This window comes from Pleuronectes platessa, chromosome 16 (genome assembly GCF_947347685.1).
Source record: "Pleuronectes platessa chromosome 16, fPlePla1.1, whole genome shotgun sequence".
Lineage (NCBI taxonomy): Eukaryota > Metazoa > Chordata > Actinopteri > Pleuronectiformes > Pleuronectidae > Pleuronectes > Pleuronectes platessa.
Window position 1 is genome coordinate 1,940,562 of NC_070641.1, and position 6,844 is coordinate 1,947,405.

The window sequence follows — 6,844 nt, forward strand, 5'->3', positions numbered from 1 at the left end:
TAGTGACTTTTGCCAAGGCTGTCTCTGTACTGTGATTGGCTCTAAACCCCGATTGAAAGTCTTCATATATATTATTTTCCCGGAGAAACTCACACAGCTGATTGGCAAAAACTTTTTCTAAGATTTTAGAGATGAAGGGGAGATTAGATATTGGTCTGTAATTGGCTAAAACCTCTGGGTCTAGTGTGGGTTTTTTGAGTAGGGGTTTGATGACAGCTATTTTAACACTGTGGTACATAACCTGATGATAATGACAGATTGATAATGTTAAGTAACGAACTATCAATTAGGGGCAGAATTTCTTTAAGTAATTTTGTAGGAATGGGATCTAAAATACAGGTTGTTGGTTTAGAACCTGAGATTAATTTGGTAAACTGATCACGGGTGATCAGAGAGAAGCTGTCTAAGTAATGGGTAGGATTCTCAGCCGTTTCTGAGATCTCTGTTGTTGGGAGGGTATTAGTGCCAATTGAGGGCAGGAGATGGTTGATTTTATTTCTAATGGTTTGAATTTTATCATTAAAAAAGGTCATAAAGATATTGCTATTTAGGGATCGAGGAATACTGGGTTCGGTGGAGGTGTGACTCTCTGTCAGCCTGGCTACAGTGCTGAAGAGAAACCTGGGGTTGTTTTTATTCTCTTCTATTAGTTTAGTTTACCGCACCGTTGTAACGAAAAGAGAGCTGAGCCGCAAGGCAAAGCTCTCGATCTACCGGTCGATCTTCGTTCCTATCCTCACCTATGGTCATGAGGGCTGGGTGATGACCGAAAGGACGAGATCGCGGGTACAAGCGGCCGAGATGAGTTTTCTCAGAAGGGTGGCTGGCGTCTCCCTTAGAGATAGGGTGAGAAGCTCAGTCATCCGTGAGGGACTCGGATTAGAGCCGCTGCTCCTTTACTTAGAAAGGAGTCAGCTGAGGTGGTTCGGGCATCTGGTAAGGATGCCCACTGGGCGCCTCCCTTGGGAGGTGTTTCAGGCACGTCCAGTGGGGAGGAGACCTCGGGGAAGACCCAGGACTAGGTGGAGAGATTATATCTCAACACTGGCCTGGGAACGCCTCGGGATCCCCCCGTCAGAGCTGGTCAATGTGGCCCGGGAAAGGGAAGTCTGGGGCCCCCTGCTTGAGCTGCTCCCCCCGCGACCCGACCCCGGATAAGCGGATGACGATGAGATGATGAGATGAGATTAGTTTTGAATAGTAGGCGGCTCTTGCTTTGTGGAGAGCCTTTTTATATTCTTTAACACTATTCTTCCAGTCTATTAGTTTGTTTCTTTTTACTTTTAATATTAGCCTTAAAAAGCCTACTTATACCCCAAATAAACTTAAAAAGTATACTCACCTTGCTGCAGTGTTGAGAATTCGAAGAAATCTCTGTCTCTCACTTTTTCTTTTTTTCCCTTTTCAGCTGTAATTCTCAGATCAATTTCATCAAATCTTCATGTTTCTTGCACAGCCACTCATGTCAAATCATCAAGACTTTTTTTTATGTTTTTAGTAACCTTATAACTTCAACCAATCTCAAAAACACTTTTTTATGAAACAATAAGAAAACCCTCTCCAGTTACAATGTTGCCTATTTTACTCACCTCTTGTAATTCCTATGTTTTGGTTCCTCAATACATTTCAAAAACCCTGCATGAATCAGGTTGCCTTAGAGAAAACTTCATTTCACATTTCTCTCAAGCAAGACCCACACAGGTATAAAATGTAGAGGAATTTATCAGATTTTAAACAGATTGTGATGTTGAGACAATCCGGACCAGGCCTCGGTCCCTCTGTCACAGCTATTCCTCTATTGCAAAATAATAATACTATTATATATTTATATTATACTCTTCTGCTAGTTACAATAATCATGAGCATGCCGCAGCGCCCGATCTTAAAGTAATTTAAAGCAATAAACACTCTTTTTAAACTCTGTTAACTTTTTGACCTTTTTCTCTTAAAGGTCTTAACCTTGAAGCTACATGGATCCTACACCGGTCTCCAAGACCTTTGTCATGCATACATGTCTGTAATTCATTTCTCTGAATGAGTGAAACTCTTTTTAACTTAGTTAATTTTTATCAAAGCTTTGAATTTTACTTACCAGAAAGAAATTGTTTGCCCGTCCGAGTTTGTCCTTTACACCGCGTTCCACATTATTATGCAAATTACACTTTGCTCAGATTTTCCTAAATAGTAATGCACAGCCAGTCAGTGTAATTTTCAAGTCATCAACTGTTAGAGTATAATTCAAATTTTATTTAACAAACCTCCCAATGATAATAGATATTTTTCTTGATGATGCTCCAAAGGTTCTCAATAGGGTTAAGGTCAGGGGAAGATGGGGGCCACACCATGAGTTTCTCTCCTTTTATGCCCATAGCAGCCAATACCCCAGAGGTATTCTTTGCAGCATGAGATGGTGCATTGTCATGCATGAATATGATTTTGCTTCGGAAGGCACTGTTCTTCTTTTTGTACCACGGAAGAAAGTGGTCAGTCAGAAACTCTACGTACTTTGCCGAGGTAATTTTCACACCGTCATGATTCCGGCCCAAAACATGACTCCGCCATCTCCTTGTTGACGTCTGGGCCTTGTTGGGACATGGTGGCCATTTACCAACCATCCTGTACTCCATCCATTAGGACCATCAAGGGTAGCACGCAGGGGTGGACTGGCCATCTGGCATACCGGGCATCGTCCCGGTGGGCTGTTGACCCAATGTGGGCCGGTCTGGTCCGCTCTGGGTTTTTTTGTTTTGTTTTTTTTCTCTTCTTCCTCTCTAAATTCCCTCCAATTGGGCCGGCCAATTGGCTACAGAGGGCTAGCAGTGTGTTGCCAGCATCGACACATATGATTGGCCTATTATTTGTCATTGTCAATCAATCATGGGCTGACAGGCTCAGAGAGCCCTGACAGTGCTGTCAATCACAACACAAACCAGGGTGGGGCGGGACCTCATGGCATTGGCGGGGGGAGTCGCGGGACGGGCTGCTGCTGAGACAGAAACTTAAAATGGATATTAAGAGTAAAAAGCGCCCGGGTGGCGCTGAGAAGCATCGGGAAAAAAAGCTGAAGTGTCTGGAGGTGGAGGCTGCTAAATGTGGCAAACTGACGGACCTATTTGGTGCCGGGTTCACCAGCCCAGCAGCAGCAGGTGCGCCGGGAGACGAGCGAGGAGGACTCGACAATGATGAGCGAGTGGAGGCAGACGTGGTAAGTAACGTTGGCCTGGGGCTGGCTAGGCTACATTTTTTAGACATGTCCAAAACAAAGTAGAAAAATGTTTTTGATTTTGTTTTAATTTGCCGAATTGTGATATTATGGGTTATTATTGTTCAGATGATTTAGCTAAGCTAGCTAAGAGCTGTTAACGTCGTTTACTGTTGCCATAGCTGAGCTGTAAATAGAGATGTAGAATCAAGCTGTATTGAAAACAGAATACAAGTAAACCTATAGGGAATAATTAGTATAATTTGAAATATTTGCCATTGAATTTATTGTAATCTTTCAATTCATTTATTGTTTACTGAGGTGATAACTATTTAATAGGTATAATTTGTGTGTAAATGTTCCACTGATAAGGTGAGAAATATTTAATATTATTGTTATTATCACACAAGTTTTATTGTGCTTATGTGTTGATCCTTAATGATGTGATCATGTACACTAAATGATCAATTATTCTCCATTACAGGTTGTTGTGATATATTTGAGGAGTCGTTCTCCCTCTGTTTTATATGTGGACATTTGGGACCACTGTTAGAATTTGGTAAGTTTATCATGTATTTTTTAATGTATAAATTCATACTTCATAATTATAATAATTTTCAAAAGGTTTTAAAAGAAACACACATCCAAAAGTTCTCAACTCTAGGTGCAGGACAGAGGAAAACATTTTCTTTATTTTTCAGACATTATAATGTATCCATGTCCTTCTCAGGTTGACCACTTGACATGTGAGAGCCTGAGGAGTTGTTCACCCTCTGTCCATGTTCGAGGACTTGCTCTCTGTCTGCCTCCACTCTCTGCCTTCACTGTACCAAAGTTTGTCTGTTGAGTCTCCTCTAGTCTGGTGAGTTTATCATTTTTTATGTTTTATGAAATCATACTTAATTTGTGATGATTAGAGACATTATAATGTATCCATGTCCTTCTCAGGTTGACCACTTGACATGTGAGAGCCTGAGGAGTTGTTTTCCAGACAAAGGTAGAGCTGGCAGGGGCGTCACCCTGGGCCTGCCCTTTTGGGCTGGGCTTCAGCTGCAGATCTAAAGGCTGCTTCCAGGGGCATGGGGCCCTCAGCCTTTGTTTTTCTTTGCTTCTGCACCTTACAACATACATCACACCTTATCTTCACACATCCAAACACTGTTAACACCACTGACGCGTAACATATTTTACACATCCCACTACGTAGTTAGAGCTATCTTGATTTGGAGTTAAATAAATTTGCTTGAGAGGTTTGTGTGTGGCCTCCCTTCTTGTTGCCATCTTTGAGATAGGTGGTAACAGTAGTATGCATGAGAGAAGACGCCGCGAGATTTGTGGACTTCTATGTGGTGTCCGCTGATAATGTAGTGGGCTGGTCTGGACAGACAATGCCAGGGCTGAATTTTTGTCCCAGTCCACCCCTGGTAGCACGGCACTCATCCGTAAACAAAACAGTTTGGAAGTTAGTCTTCATGTAGTCCTGAGCCCACTGCAACCTTTTTTGCTTGTGAGCTTGGTTTAGGGGTGGCCAAATAACAGGTTTAAGGACACTTGCAAACCTCTTGAGCATCCTACATCTTGAAGTTCGCGAGACTCATGAGGCACCAGCGGCTTCAAAAACCTGTTTGCTGCTATTCAATGGCATTTCAGTGGCTGCTCTCTAAACCCTATGCGTCACCTCAGTGAGCTCTCCTGGATCTCAGAGCATCAGGCCCTCTGTAATAATCAAGGTTAGTCCCAGACCGCTGCCTCAATGCAGTTTTTTACCTTCAGCCCCGAGAACCCAGAGTTCTCTCACATGGATGATTTGCCGACAACGCCAATTGCAATAGGAATTTCAATACATGACACAGCAAACAATTATCCTTCTGTTTTTTTAATTCAACCGTCTGCGGACGGTGGCTCAAAGGGTTAGGTCACGGTGATAGACCTTAACTCAATGGCCCTGAGCCATGTAAAGTCCACTTCATTTATACTAAACAAGCTCCTCCTTACACAGGAGAAGAGCGTTATCCGATCAGCTCTCTGGGTGTCGTGATCAGACTGATCAGACATTCTGTCTCCATCAATATCGACGAGGTCTTCTTTGAAGTTTACAACACAATGACATGTGGATTCTGCTCAGACTCTAGGAGACTCTTGGTGTGAAAAACATTTATCTCAGAGACCCCAGTCTCTGGTTAGTAACACCTAAAAGCCCCTCTGCTCCATCTGCTGATTGGTCCCTGCTGTGAAACCTTTTCTTTAGCAACAGGCAGAAGTCTCGAAGATCTAAATACAGAATTTCCCATTACAGGAAGAAGATGAAAGGTTAGGCACAGAGATAGATTAAGGATGTGAGAGAGGAAGAGCTCCCCATCAGGCAAATTGTAGCTGCTGGAGGAGGCATCACAAAAAATTATGAAAATAGTTGTGAAACCAGGAGAGTCTTTAATTGAAAATTAACACAATTTATCGGCTTGCAAAAGTAGAGAGGAGAAGTATGTTCTGATAAAAATGCGAGTCCATTAAGCACTTACGGGGAGACCAGAATACCTTGTCACATGGGTTATCTTTCCCATATTTAATATTGTAATATATATACAAGTTTAATACTAGATTTGTGCATCTGCTTGGTCTGATGTGATATCCTGTTTGGGAAAACAAGGCACATAATTCACTGAGGTGAGCACTATTTAACATTTTTCACACAGTAAAGTAAAACAGCAATTACTTTACAGTTTTTGTAATAATGTCCTTCTCATTAAAAGTCTTAACAATTATACATTTGAACTTGCTAGAGGAGAGAATCAAGTATTTTGTTATATCTTTGCTGCCGGGGCCCCAGTCACAAATCTGCCTTTCTAAGCTCCTATACTAATCCAGCGTTTCCAAGCCCCATCACTCTTCCAGCCAAACTTACCCAGAAATTATTATTATTATTATTATTGTTATTATTATTATAATTTTTATTATCCACCAATCAAATCAAGAAGTAATCGTTTACATAAGCAATGTGAAGGAACACAATCAAAAACACAATCTATACTGTACATATCAAAAAGTTGGAAGTACTTAAAAATTCAAACCAACTTACTGCAAGAGAATTTGGGTTTGTGGCAAACTTAAAATCTTAAATTTGCACCAACTAATTAATTTGTTGAGACAACTTATCTTTCACATATCTACATAATAAAATACCAAACAATGCATGTTGTTCAAACTTATTATGCTTTGTTCAGGTTATTTATCTTTCATAATTATAAAAGCTTAAAGTTTTGAGTTCAAAATTCTAAGAATCCTAAACAATGAAAGTTGTGCCAACTCATTATGATTTGAATAGAAAACAAACAAAACCAGTTCAATCTACATATTTGTTTTAAACATGGCACAGTATTTGAAGCATGAAACAATACTTTAACAGTAAACACTTGTTCTGTATCCCTCATAGCAGACATGTTTGGAAAAAATCCTCCAAATGGTCCCAAACAACAGTCGTCCGAGCAATGTCTTGAAATTAGAATAAAAACCAACATTGAGGAGTGATTATCTGGCCTTCTATTCCGGCTATGCACATACACTGGCCTTCTTCTTTTTTTACAAGGATCACTAGGATCCCTTTGTAAGGTAGTTTAATAAAACTGTTTATTAATCTTTATTTTT

At 40.8% G+C, this 6,844-nt stretch overlaps 1 long non-coding RNA gene across 1 annotated transcript; it reads left to right on the forward strand.

Annotated features, from left to right (window-relative positions):
• The first annotated feature begins 2,982 nt into the window (after window positions 1–2,982).
• LOC128459062 (uncharacterized) lies at window positions 2,983–4,332 on the forward strand. The gene is made up of 4 exons (XR_008342093.1): window positions 2,983–3,205; window positions 3,687–3,761; window positions 3,933–4,064; window positions 4,151–4,332. It is a non-coding gene; the product is annotated as an uncharacterized LOC128459062 (long non-coding RNA).
• The last annotated feature ends 2,512 nt before the right edge of the window (window positions 4,333–6,844 follow it).